General features: G+C 33.2%; 1 pseudogene; it reads left to right on the top strand.

Annotated features, from left to right (window-relative positions):
• The first annotated feature begins 13,362 nt into the window (after nt 1–13,362).
• LOC137763861 (DNA-directed RNA polymerases I, II, and III subunit RPABC4 pseudogene) lies at nt 13,363–13,536 on the top strand (annotated as a pseudogene).
• Nucleotides 13,537–15,109: the final 1,573 nt, after the last annotated feature.

Raw genomic sequence — 15,109 nt, 5'->3', positions numbered from 1 at the left:
TTTGGGCTTCCCTGGTGGCGCAGTGGTTGAGAGTCTGCCTGCAAATGCAGGGGACACAGGTTCGAGCCCTGGTCCGGGAGAATCCCACATGCCGTGGAGCAAATGGGCCCGTGAGCCACAATTACTGAGCCTGCGCGTCTGGAGCCTGTGCTCCGCAACAAGAGAGGCCGCGATAGTGAGAGGCCCGTGCACCGCGATGAAGAGTGGCCCCCGCTTGCCACAACTAGAGGAAGCCCTCGCACAGAAACGAAGATCCAACATAGCCATAAATAAATAAATAAAATTTTTTAAGAAAAGAAAAGAAAAACCAGTATAAAATAGTTTAATCATAACAAATCTTGTTTTCATCTGGGTCAAAACTGACATTTTGTTTTTCATCATAAACCACAAAATGTATTTTTTCATAACTTATTTTGTCAAGGATTTTGGAGAGCCCTTTATTTAAAACATTAGAGAAAAAATGAACTGTGTTAAGAAATACTGTTTGTAATTTCATTTTTAAATACAGTGAAATCAAATAGTATGTTGGGTTGTCCTCTTGGCCAATTGCTGCAATGGACAGATGGTTTTTCATTATCTGTTACACAGAAATTCAAGGCTGGTGGCAGTGTGTTTGGTATGGATGCTTACTCATCTGTGAGAGAGCAATTTCTGCTGCTTAGCCAGAGCACATCCTAAATCTTCCTGTACGTCTGCGACAACGTCTGCCTAAAACAACATGTTAATGTCTGTATTTTCGCTGGGAAGATACATTCCACCTTACGTCTTCCCAAAGGCAAAATCGTATGAGCATAAAATGGGATTTTAAAAATGACTTCGAGGGATTAATCTCTAAATGTATTCTTCTTTTTACATAAAATGTAAAACCTTATTCAGTACAAATTTTGCTTTGCTAACGTATGTTCCTAACAATTAACTTGGAAAGAGTAATTTCTATTTGAAACAGCTTTGAAATGCAGAATCAGTGCATCAGCATGGTTATTTATCTACATATTATGCTTTATGGATAGAAGAAATCTTAAGTAAATAACAAAATTTCATATAGTAAACATTTAAAAGATGAACACATTTTGTGCTTTTTCTAAAGAGAAATATAATGCATCAGGCTTAATACTTTTCTTTGATAAATGTTGATTTGAACAATTTTTACAACTCAGTAAAATAAATTCATTTAAATAATACATTGAGAATTTTTGTTTTGTTATGCAATAGTGTTCTCCTCTAGGTTGAATATTATGTGCACATTCATTCTGGTTTTGCTTCAATTCTTCCTTCTAAATTAATCTTCCTTAAATAATAATTATTGAAGCAATAGACATGCATTTAATATAGTATTTGAAATAGATGTAGTGACTTGATAAGTGAAAGGCTCCAAGAGTTATTTACTCACTTTTCTCTCTGTTTCTCATTAGTCTATGGTTATTTTTATTTTTTCTGGTGTTTTCTTTGCCAGTTTTTCAAGATTACACTATTGGCTGCTTGAAGTCAGATGTACAGCAAAGCCCACTCTTCATGCTCATTTTTACATTCATATGCTCCATCAAAGAAATAAATCTACTCACTGGAATTTCTTAGAAAATTTCAATTGAATGTTTTACGTGAGAATTATTGAAAATTTGGCTTAGCATAGGAAATTACCCTATAAAAAGTTCTAATTCATGTTTTCCAAATTTCCTAACTTTTGCTTGTCCTTGCTTTTCACAGATTCGGTTCATATCCCAATAATATGATTACAGGATCATCAAAGAAAGACAAATATGCTAGCTGAATGTTTTAATTAACTTTCTATCAGATAATAGTCAAGAGCTTTCTAACAGTGGCATTCTTAGGTTATCAGATAATACCCCCAAACAAGTTTATTTCTGTGAAATTCATGGCAATAAATTTTAATCTTTTTAACTCTCTAAGCATGGCCAGATGATGATCTTGAAACTATAGAGATCTAATTTTACCAAAATATAACATATTATAGTCACCAATAAGAGTAAACATTATCATGTACGGATGTTTTTCTTGGATCACTGGAAATCACAGGTCACTTAGGAGTTGAGTTAGCAGCTACCAGATGTAGGAACCCTCTGCTGGTAATGAATAGTAAGGCAAATTCATATCTTGAACCATAATGAAATTCATTTGTTTCTATAGAAGGACTGGTAAAGAGCAAATAAATATGGGTAGAAAATAAAAATCCAAAGAGTGAGAGAACAAATACTCTCTGTTATTCATATATAGTCAGATTATATTAATATTAGACATTTAAGTAGACAATGCATTATATCATCTGATGTTTCTTTTAATGTTCCTTTATTTCACTGTATTAGGAATACAAATATGGATTCATGAAAGAAATAGAACTTCTTACCAATTTTAGTATCCTTATTAATTCTGATAGTCCTCCATAACTATGTGAATCTCAAGATTTTTGTCTTATTTTGGCATTGATGTATATTGCATTAATGCAAGGATATGTGCCCTTAAAAGTCAGAATAGGTATCTTAAAAGGACTGTACCGAGTACGCGTGTCTGTGCTAAATGCACATATTAAAATAAGGTTTCTGTCGTCATGCCAAATTTGTATAAATTCAAATCTCAGACTTTCCATTAAATCTTTTCTTTCACTTCATTCCCCAATCTCTGTTCTGGCATTATCCTCCACTCTAGATATAGCCAGAAAATTACAAGTAATCAGTGACCTTCTTCCCTACTTGTGCTATATAATTAATTACAAAGTCCTATACATTTTAGTTCCTCTTCTTTTCAAATGTATCTTTTTATTGTCAGGCCCCAAATTATCTCACTTCAAATGCCTATCATTAATAGCCCAAATGCTTGCTAAAGCCTAGAGAAACTTTTGAGATTGGACTGTATGTGCTTAAGGAAAACATCATATTCAATAGAAATATCTTTAATAATACTAATTAAATGCTATCACAATAAAATAAAATCAAGGCATTTTCTCTTTCATGTTTTAATATACTTTTACATGGGTAAATTAAAAATAATATATTAAAGCTATACATTTACTAGTACCATACAATGGTCCATTTGTTTTATGTATGTTAATTTAATTCCCATAAAACCCCATAAAATTTCAGGTTTATTACCCCAATTTTATGAATAAACTGAAGCACATTACTTCAATAAAAATAAGAAACTGAAACACATACAATATTCTCTATTCTTAAATAATGAATTTATGGTTGTAGTTAATGTTGTTTCCTTGCCCAGTACTTTATCAAGTAATAGTTTTCAACCCATACTAACAAGTAATAACTTTTTCTATTTCACTTTGTTGAACATCATATTTTCCCATAGATACAATTACATCATATCACCACTGATGTGGTTAAATGATTTTACGATGAGTATATATGTATGAGAGAGAGAGAGAGAGTGTGTGTGTGTGTGTGTGTGTGTGTGTGTAAATGAACTAGTAAATCTAGCAAATATTATATGTAATTGTAGGGTTTTCAATATATATATATATATATACACACATATACATATATTGGAGATTATACTGAAATCTCTAAGTGGTTTATGAGTATATCCTTTTATAATATAAATTGCTGAAGATAGATTGATATAAATAAGAAACTCAGGCACAAATTAAATTAATTGAATGCCATGATCAAATTATTCAGGAATATTTAGATTAAATTATACTTTCATCTGAAACAAGGTGAAAAACCCCTCTTAACATATGGAAATCATTTGGACCATCATATGGATATAGTAAATATTGAATTAATGACAGTACAGTGGATTGTATTATTATTTCCATTTGTTCACTCATAGTTTCTACAAAAGGATTGAGCTTCCTGGCTCATGTTGTCATGTGATACAGTTTCCTCCAGTGGAAAGAGTAAACTTCCTTTCTACATTAATGTTGAGCTTGGGCATATGATGTGATTTGGTCAATGGCATGGGAGCAGAGGTGATAAATACAGCAGCTTTAGAATTATGGTATGCTTCTGCCTGTTCTCTTGCTTTTTTGTGTTACACTTGTAACTATTACTCCTTTAGCCAGGACCTAAGAGTGAAGATTTAAGAAGACACATGGATCAGTTGAACATAGCAGAGGAGAGCTGCAGCTTATTCCCAGCTGCCAAAAGATAGCATAAGTGAAAAATGTCATTATTATAAAGCCACTGAAATTTCTGAGTTTTTGAGTATTTAGCCTTCCCTAAGGAAGATTACAAATGCACTTAGCTGTTTCAGATATTGCTGTAAAATGACCTGACATTCCGGCATGCTGTAATCCACTAAGAGTAGCATAATGTTGGACAGTTTAGTAGAAGAAAAATAAACTGGAGCATTAGTATTGATGTACAGGCTAGGAGGCATCACAAATCCATTTAATGATTAAAGCTAATATCATAGATATGTGCTACTGGAACAGAAGCCACAAAGAGTAAAGGCCCTGCCTAAAAATTTAAACTATGCCTAGGATAGTCCCTAGAGAACATCTGTTATCACCATACTCCTAACCTATTTTACAGACGTACTAACTTTATTTCATGTCCTTACACATGCCAAGGACTATCTCACTTTAAGGCTTCTCATATGAACTTCCTTTTTTTGGAAAAAAAAAAAAGAGACTAACCCTAATTTACTTTTAAACTCATGCCTCCCAAAGAATGATTGGGAGAAAATGTAAAGTTATTTATGCTAAATGGGACACACTGATTTTATAAACTGTGAGTAAACATAACCAGGGAAGACATAAGAGAAGCAGTAAGACATTAATAATCTTTGTTTTTCAGAACTGTTCCTGGAAGCTTTCTCCTCTTCCTCAAGGAGAATTCCCTATGCTGCCTTTCCAAAGTGCTGCAAGCTCTTTCAGTTGAAATTGATTGCTGAGTCCAAGATCACACCTGGCAGTGCTGACTATGAGACAACAGGCAGTATCCATAGCTCCTCAAATTTACACACAGCACACCTTCAGATGCTGTCCACGCTGGTGAGGTAGATGAACTGGTATTATGGATAAGCAAGACTTTAAACTGACTGCCTTCAGGCAACCCCCCTAATCCTCTCCAAAATTACTTGGTCTAGACTGAAAACCATAGGTTAGCAGGGCTGGGAGACTACCTGTGCTGCCTGACCAATGTATGGCCTGTTGTGGTGTCCTGACAATGGTAAAGTCTTTGTTCCTAGAGTGTACCACGTGTTATCTCTAGATTGTACTTCTTGTGCATGTTTTCTGACAATCATGGAATGGCCTCAGCCCTGGATGGCTTTCAGGTCAGCTTTAACATACTGGCCAGAGTGTTGCTGTGACTGATAACCTCAGGCCAGGTAAAAAAGGTTAATGTAGGAGCTAAAGAGGCAGTCACTTGACTTTCTAAGAGAGATCTTTATATTTAATGAGATTTGTTTTAACAAAGTCCAGGAATCCTGGTGGACATAAATGAGATCAATATGCAGACTGATCTACATGGGGTCCTACCGATAATAATTTTCCTGTAAAGATAATTTGACTAAGTGCCAAAGGTATGGACTGTATAAAAAAAGGATTAAGATAGCAGACTTGAGACTGCTGTCTTTAAAAGAAACCCCATGCAATGTTGGCCTTTACCTGGCATCTGGGAACTTGGATTTTGGGAGGGTTCCCACCATCCTCAGAGCTGATAAACATAGCTCACTGTGCCTAAAATGTTTGTAAAAGCAATGCGACTTATACTGAGCACCACACTTTCTTCTGGAAGTCTCATATTTTGTACATGCTAGGCAGAGGGTGATTACATGACTAACCTCCTATAAAAACCATGGCATGAGTCTCTACAGTATATGCTGTCACAATTTTTGCTGAAGGAATTAAGCATGCCTGTGTGACTCCAGCTGGAGAAGACTCTTCATAAGCTTGTACCTAGCTTCCTCCAGATTTGCCTCATGAACCTATTCCCTTTGTTGATTTTGCTGTGTATATTTCTATTGTAATAAATTATAACCATGAGTATGGCTATATTCTGAGTCCTCCTGAAAATCATCAAACATGGGTGTGGTCTTGGGGATCCCCAGCACAAAAACCATATCAATAAGTACATTAAATATAAATGAATTATTCACACTAATTAAAGAGCTAAGATTGCAAGACTGGATAAATAAAGAGACCCAAATACAAGCCTCCATAAGATGCACTTAAAATTTTAAAACACAAATAAATTAAAAACTAAGGAATGGATAAACATATATCACACACACAGTAAGCAAAAAAACAAAAAAAATACTGGTGTGGCTATATAAATACCAACAAAATGGACTTTTAGTCAATGAGTATTAAAGGAGATGCAATTAAGGATACATTTACCATATGACCAAAACATTTCACTCTTAGATGGTCACTTATGAGAAATGAAAATACATATATACACAAAGTCTTTTAAATAAATGTTTAAATCAGTTTTATTCATAGTGGCCAAAGTATAACAAATACTCAAGGGTCCATTGATAAGTGAATGGACAGTCTCATTGTGGAAGAGTTATACAATGGAATACCAGTCAGCAAGTCTGCAATAAAAAGAACCAATCTAAAAAAAAAATTAAAAACTTGTTGAGTTAAAGTGGCCAGACACACACACACAAAATGTTTATTGTTGACATGAAAGACAATATGCTCTAGAAGTGTCAACTTCTTCAGTGTATGGTGATGGAGATCATATCAGTGGTTGCCTGGGTTTGGGGCTTGTGGAGACTGAAATGTCTACATATTGTGTTAGAAATTACATAAGTGGTTATACAATGTAAAAACTGTTCACTAAGAATGTGTTTATTTCAATTTAGTTAATTATACCTCAAAAGTGGACCCTTAAAAATATATTAGAAAGGGTCCAGATGACAAGCAAGCAATAACTGTACATACTATATATGTACTACTATACTACTATATATAAATTTTGGAATTTTTTAATTTAGTTCTTTTCACATTTTAGCAATGTAAGAATTACCTAGGAGTTGCTAAAATACAGATGCAGATTTTGGGGCTTCACCCCTGTAATTCTATTTCAGTTGAATTGGGGTAGGGTCCAAAAATTTGCATTTCTTGCATGCTCTCAGTTGACACTAATGCAGTTGGTTCAAGAACTCCAAAGGTTCTCAAACTCAAAACTCTCTATTTTAAATTTTACTCTATTTTAAATTGTAGAAGAAAAAGAGGCCTAAAAAGGCTAAAATTTCTCAATTAAAACTTTTTTCCAAACTACAAACTAGGTCTCTTGATAGTCAATTTCATGTTTTATTCTCCTTGCAATTTAAATGCCCATACTACCCAAAGTGATCAATAAATTCAATGGACTTCCTATCAAAATTCCAATGGTGTATTTCACAGATATAGAAAAAAAAAATCCTAAAATTAGTATGGAACCACAAAAGATCCCAAATAGCCAAAGCAATCTTGAGAAGGAAGAACAGGTATGTGAAAATGTGCTCAACATCACTAATCATTAGGGAAACCCATAGTGAGATCTCACCTCACACATGTTAGAATGGCTGTCATAAAAAAGTCAAGAGAAAACAAGTATCAGTGAGGATGTGGAAAAAAGGGAGCATATATATATATGCTCCCTTTTTTCTATATATACACACACATACATAGCATTCAGCCACGAGAAAGGATATCCTGCTGTTTGTGACTACATGGGATGGACCCTGAGGGCAATATGCTTAGTGAAATAAGCCAGACAAATAAAGACAAATACTTTATGATATCACTTACATGTGGAACTTAAAAATGCTGAACTCATAGAGACAGAGTAGAATGGTGGTGCTAGAGGCAAACAATGGAGATGTTGGTCAAAGAGTACAAACTTCCAGCTATAAGATGAATACATTCTGGGGATCTAATGTACAGGATAATAATTGTACAGTTGACCCTTGAATAACATGGGGCTTAGGGGTGCCGGCCCTCTGCACAGTTGAAAATCTGTATATAACTTATAGTTGACCCTCCATATTTTTGGTTCCTCCATATTTTCAGTTCTGCATCCTTAGATTCAACCAACCAAGGATCATGTACTACTGTAATATTTACTGTTGAAAAAAATCCAAGTATAAGGGGACCCATGCAGTTCAAACGTGTCTTGTTCAAGGGTCAACTGTAGTTAAAAATACTGTATTATACATTTGAAAATTTCTAAGAGAGCAGATCTTAAATGTTCTCACCACAAAAAAGAAATGGTAATTACATGACATGACCTAAGTATTAGCTAACTATAGTGGTAATCATTTTGCAATATATAAGTGTATAAAATCAACACATCAACCTGTTGTGTGCCTTCAGCTTATATAATGCTATATGTCAATTATATCCCAAAGTAGCTGGTAAAAAATTCCCCAACAACAAAAAAAACCTGAATTATTTTCTACTCCTTTGTTATATAAAAGTTACTCTAAATTCAATAATTGCAATATCTCCTTTAAGTTTTTATTGTGTTAAGAAATAGGTCTTGAAGAAGTTGAAAATATGTTTTTCATAACTATAAATGATTTTTACCAATACTGGTATTTTCTCATATTCAAGTATTGGCAAACTTTTCCTGTATAGAACCAGAGAGTAAACACTTCAGCTTGAGCGCCATAAAGTCTCTGTTGTAACTACTCCTTTCTGCAATGGTAGCATGAGTGCAGCCAGGTACAACGCATAACCAAAACAGAATGACTGTATTTAGCCCACAATTGGCCAGATTTGACTTGTCATAGTTTCTTGACTCAAGAATTGTAGATTAAAGGTGATATCAAATTAGATATAAGATTTTGTTGAAAAATTACTGTGATGAAAATTATATTTATATACATATAAATTTATGCAATATGATTAAATTGGGCTTAGACAAATTCATATAAGTATTGAATATGAAATAAAGAAAATTAATAGAAAACTCAGAAAATTGGAGGAAAGGTGTAAATGAGGTATTAATCTAAACAAAAGAAAGGGAGTATCTACATAAAATACATTAATACATTAGGATAGATAAAAATTAATGATTTGACAAATCCAACAGCACGCTCTTTGGAAATAAAGAAAAAGCGAGTTAAATCATCCATTACTGAACAAGGAAATGATAATACATAATCCATCAAATTTCAAAGAGTGAAACACGATTCACTTCAATATGCTATATATATTTTATAAAGTACAAAGTATTCGTGTTTTATATGTGTATCTTGAGAGTCATTTGATTTTCCATGCACACGTGATGATTTATTCAATTATCACACTATAAATGGATATGAAATTTGTTTTACACTTTGCTATTACATAATTTACATGTGGAAATATAAGATACATTTCCAGAAGTAGGTTTGCTGAGTCTTAGGCTAGGAGCCTTTAAATTGGTAGCTAGTGACTAGCATACTCATTATCATTCATTTAAACAAAATATATCTCCAAATAAATTATGTGGGATTACCTATTTCCCCAACTTTGTCTTCATCAACTTTCTCTGTCTTTCTGATATCATTGGGAAAATGTGTTATTTCACTGCAGATTTAATTTGAGCTAATTCTATTATCTTTTATACTTATTACTTCTTGATCTGTGAGATCACTGTGTAATAATTCACCAGGATGCATCTTATGACTTGTGTACTTTTCCTTATGAATGTTTGTGACGTTTATCCATGTCATGAATATAGCTGTAGATTATTCTTGCATTGCTACCTAGTAGTCCACAATTCCAATTCTCCATTCTGCTATTGATGAACAGTAGTAATCTTCACTAAGATGCATTAGTACAGATACATTATTTTTCTCCTCCCATTCCTCCTTCATATATTTCATACACTGCAACTAAATTTTGACAATTATAGTAACAGTCATTAAAATAACTCATTTTATTTACTATATATTCTCAAAATTATTAGCATTTTTAAGTATCTCTCTTTTAGATTTATAGGTTATTGTATTCAGAATGGCAATAGGGCAATGCTATTATTATGTTGATGTGGGATGGGAGAAAGAACAGTGTCCAAGGGATAAACAGACTGCTGCTAGCTTTAGCAGGGGTGACTATCTTCAAGCTACATAGTAGCAAAATAATTTTTCCTTGTTTCAAACAGAAGACTTCCAACAAATATTCAATCAAGATGGAGTAAGGGCTAAGACAAATGAGAATAATAGCATAATAATTTTGGTTATACCTTCAGCACAGTGCTTCTCCTGAAGTCCTATCAAATATTAGTGTTTTCCTTTATTCCACTGACCACAAGACCTGCAGATGTGTTGGTGAGGTTGGTTTCCTTCTTATTTCTTTTTTATCCTCATAGACAGTGCCTCCTTATTTTCTTTTTTACTTCTTCTCCAATAAAAATCAAAATGCCATCAGACTATTCACATCCTGTATCATTTATCTGCACTGTCCTACTGACACATACTAGTGTGTGTGTGTATTGTGTATGTATGTATGTCTGACTGTATACATGTACATACATATTATATACACATATATACATATTATATATATATATACGTGTTTGTTATCAACAACTGTATCACCTCCAAGATTATTATTTTAAACATTTCACTACTAATTACCTTCCATTTTTCAAAATGACTTATTCCTGTATTCTCACTCTGGATATCATGCCACCACTACTTTCATCAAATTTATTGACATTACCAATAAACTTAACTACACCTATCTTTTCCTCCCTTCCTCATCATTCTCTTGTTCCTCTCTACATTTTTAATACTTGGCTGTCTAATTTCTATCTCTGGTTGAAATTACAGTCATCCTCAGTATCCACAGGGGATTGATCGATTCCAGGACCCACCAGGGATACAACATCAGTGGAGAGCCAAGTCCCATAGAGGGCTCTTCATATCCCAGATTCCACATTCGTGGTTTCAGCCAACCATCATGTAGTACCGTATTTACTACTGAAAAATCCATGCATGAATGGACCCTCGCAATTCAAACCCGTGTGGTTCAAGGTTCAACTACAGATCATTTCATACTCAGTGAATGCATCCAAGGAGAAAAATGTAATTGGAGAAAAAATAAAACAGCTATGCTCACTCTTTATTCTAAGTGAACTGAGATGTTTATCCATCTCAATTATTTCTTCTAGGCAGTCCTACTAATTTTTCTCTAATCAATGAACTCTCAAAAATCTCCAGGATGACCATTTTCTCATCAAATCTCTGACATCTCCTCTACTCTTTAATCAAGCTGCCATCTATTTTACAGAAAATACAGAGACTAACAGAAGAAAGAGACTCATTTTCTTCCAGAAAATATTCCAATTCACTTGTTTCTGTCATTAAAATCTGCCTGTACTCCTGTTATGGAAGATCACTTGCTGTGTAACTCTTCACCTCAGTCTACCCAGCATAAGTCTTAATGTCTTTGTGGTTAATTGTACAAGGGACATAAAATCATCCTAGACATTTTTGTTGATGCTCCCTTGCAAGGCCAAAATAAAGCATGAATCTTGGTTATATTTTCAGGACAGTACCTACCCCAAAGACTTAACTAGTTAGAAAGATAGAAACATTACAAAGCAGAAGTTAGAAAGACAACATGTAAACTAAGTTATCACCAGTAATAGAACATATATAGAACTTATGTTCTTCCTGTGATAATGTTCATAAAAGGATAAAACATTACATCTTTGGTATTCCTGTCAGAAATGCCTAACCTGAACCTAAGCATAAAGAATCATCAGACAGGGCTTTCCTGGTGGCGCAATGGTTGAGTCTGCCTGCCAATGCAGGGGACACGGGTTCGGGCCCTAGTTTGGGATGATCCCACATGCCGCGGAGCGGCTGGGCCCATGGGCCACAACTGCTGAGCCTGCGCGCCTGGAGCCTGTGCTCCGCAACAAGAGATGCCGCGATAGTGAGAGGCCCGCGCACCGCAATGAAGGGTGGCCCCCGCTTGCCGCAACTGGGGAGGGCCCTCGCAAAGAAATGAAGACCCAACACAGCCATGAATAGATAAATTAAAAAAAAAAAAATCATCAGACAAACGTAAATTGAAGGACATCCCACAAAATATAAACGATATTTAAGACAAGAAAATACTGAGGAACTATCAGAACATATTAACATAAAACATAATTAAATTCAAGGTTAAATTCTGGATTGGATGCAGGACCAGATATTTTTTTCTGTAAATAATGCTAGTGGGACAATGGTTAAAATTTTAATAGGGTCATCAAATGAGATACTAGTACTGTATCAATGTTAATTTCTTAATTTCTATAACCACACTGTGGTTAAGAGAACATCATTTTTACACATCCCTTATTCATAACTAAGAAGAAAAATTTTAAACATTTAACAATATAATTTTTCAAGATAATAACAGAAAATTCAAAAGTTTTTTGTCTTGTCTGCTACAATATGTGGAGGTTAATGACCTGATTCTGCGCAAGAAAGATACCTACGGAAATTCACCATTATGAATTAATTCTCTTGTAGTTCATTTCAAAACCATTTACTGAACCTTTCAAACATATGGTTTTAAACATGCATATTTTATACAGAAAATTGCTTGAAACATTTCCGTGTTCTTTGAATAACCATTATGTTTATATGCATAAACCAGGAAAGGTCTAATTGCTATTTGCACGGATTATTTACAGCTAAGTGGTCTATGAAGAAATGAGAGCCCATAAAAATGCTATTGTGTACAAAAACCAATCTGTCTTGCTCATTTTAATTGGGTGTGAGAATATCAGTTTATAGATTTTAGAAACATAGCCATATAAATGTTTCTCACAAAGAACAAATGTTATAAAAGTAATCTGTCAACTAAATTCTTTAATCAACTTTTCTTACTGAATGTTTCATTTTCACAGAAAACTGGGCTTGCTGTTTCCAATAGGTCTATCACTGCAAATGTAAATATGCATTTTTAAAATCACTAAGATGCCACTTTTATTCTGTAGAACATACTTACCATTTTATCTGACATTGCTGTAATAACTAAACACATCTAACATTGGTGGCCACGAGGGAGTGATATTATTTTTTTGTTGGTTTTTTTTTTTCATTTATTTAGTCAAAATATTTGAGGTATTTAAAAATAAAGAAATGGCTAATAGTCACTGATCTCAGGATATTCATACTCAAGGAGAACAGAGGACAAGATAACTATACTTTCTTCCCTTTTAATTTGTTTGTTTGTTTCAATGATAAAAGCAAATGATTCTACTCTACTCTGATGTAAGCACCAAAAGTTGCAACAGTATCATGACTGTAAATTACCAAGGTTCTCAATTATTTTAACAATTTTTATCTGTAACCTAGTGTAGTTGTATCTCTTCTTAAATTTTTATGCTCCCATTTTCTTTCAAAGAGAAAATAAACAATACTCTCTTGAGTGAGAAATTTCTCACTCCTACATAAGTACTAACAATGGACAACTCTAAAGATGTTCAATCCTTAAAACAGCAGCCAGTGATAAATATCTGTAGAGAATGTCACACAGAAAATGAAATAAAATCCAGGTATCCAATCAGATGCAGAGAATGAGGATGCAGAACGATATACAAGAAAAAGACTAAAAGATTGGTGGGTTTCAATGCTTGATGAAACATGGAAAGTCAGAGGATTATCTTCATTTTTGTTTTGACTTGCCATTAATGTTTCTCATTGTTGTGTAGCATGGTTAACATACATCTCTTTATGAATACAACTATATACATATGATTTTATTCATTTTAAAATCATATTTTATTTAGATATCCATTAATACCCTGTATTAATAAATTACTTTTTGTTCAATTATATGATATAATTTTATTTTATTTTATACGTAATGTGACATATAAAATATGGGAAGGTTAAAATTGCTTTTCCAAGGCATACCTTCAGTCAAAACTTACAATCTTCTGGGACTCTTGTTAAAACTGCAGATTTCTAGGGCCTTCAAAAGGTCTAATAAAGTAAATCTACAGGAACTAAATGAGTTCAACATCACCAGCTGTAAACACTCTAGCATTATACGGTGCAGAGCATACCAATGCACTTGCTGGACTTATGAACATACTCTCGGAACGGAACTCATTCGTATGTAGGGGACTTACTGGTATTAAAAACATAATATCATTTCTTACTTTATGTTTATAGAGCATGGCTCATTACTTGTACGATATGATTTAATAGGGTATCAAATTATTATGCACATCAACTAAATCAATACTTCAGAGAAGAGATAGCAGTGAAGTAGTACCAACTATGGCTACTTTAATCAATCACGGTTATACATTTAAAATGTATGACAGTGATATGTTTTTCATAATATAGAGTGAATTTTAGTCACACTAACTTCTAATTTAAGTCACGTAATCTCAAGAGTTACTGAGTCTTCTTAAAAAGTCAAGTGTATTATTTTAGATTAAAGCATCATGAAACTGTAGAACAATTTACCTCATGTTAATAATAAACTATCTTAAGAGATTTTTCAAATATACCAATTAGCAGGCTTTTCAGTACTTCATATCTACTATCAAGTTACATTTTAAGTTATAAATTATTTTCTTGGTTTGATCCATATTAATCACTTATACTTCTGTAGCTTATAAAATTATATTTTTAAATGTTAAACAGAGTAAAAAATATCAATAATGATTACAGTGCTGAGTATATTTTATAACTTGGCTTTAAAAGTATCTTCAAATGCATTCCTTATCTTATTGGATCTTGACAACAAATATAATCATATATATGCAGAGAAAAAAACAAGACCAAATTTTATGATTACATGAAAGTAATAAAGCTAGTAAACTACAACTTTTCTCTAAAGTATTTTGACTTCAAATGAAAAACTATTTTCCACACCCCATGTTACTTCATAGAGAAAATTGGAAACAACCCACTCATGTTATAGTGATATCTATTGTTGTAGCAATATAAAAATTAGTTCAGAGTTTGAAGTTGTTCGAAATTTGGTATATTATTTGTCATTTATTACTTTTTGAAAATCTTTCTATTCATATGCTCTGTATATTGATCCTCCTAGCAGTTTTGATAGTTTATTATCCTTTCCAAATTTACTGTCCTTTGATAATTCCATTTCTTCAAGTACATTATAATTTTTAATAACTAATTCATGTTATTATAACTATAACTAATTCATTCAGTAAACAATATCATTATTAAT

Source organism: Eschrichtius robustus, chromosome 4 (genome assembly GCF_028021215.1).
Source record: "Eschrichtius robustus isolate mEscRob2 chromosome 4, mEscRob2.pri, whole genome shotgun sequence".
In the NCBI taxonomy this organism is placed as follows: Eukaryota; Metazoa; Chordata; class Mammalia; order Artiodactyla; family Eschrichtiidae; genus Eschrichtius; species Eschrichtius robustus.
The sequence above is the reverse complement of the archived record's forward strand: the minus strand, read 5'-3'. Positions and strand labels throughout refer to the sequence as shown.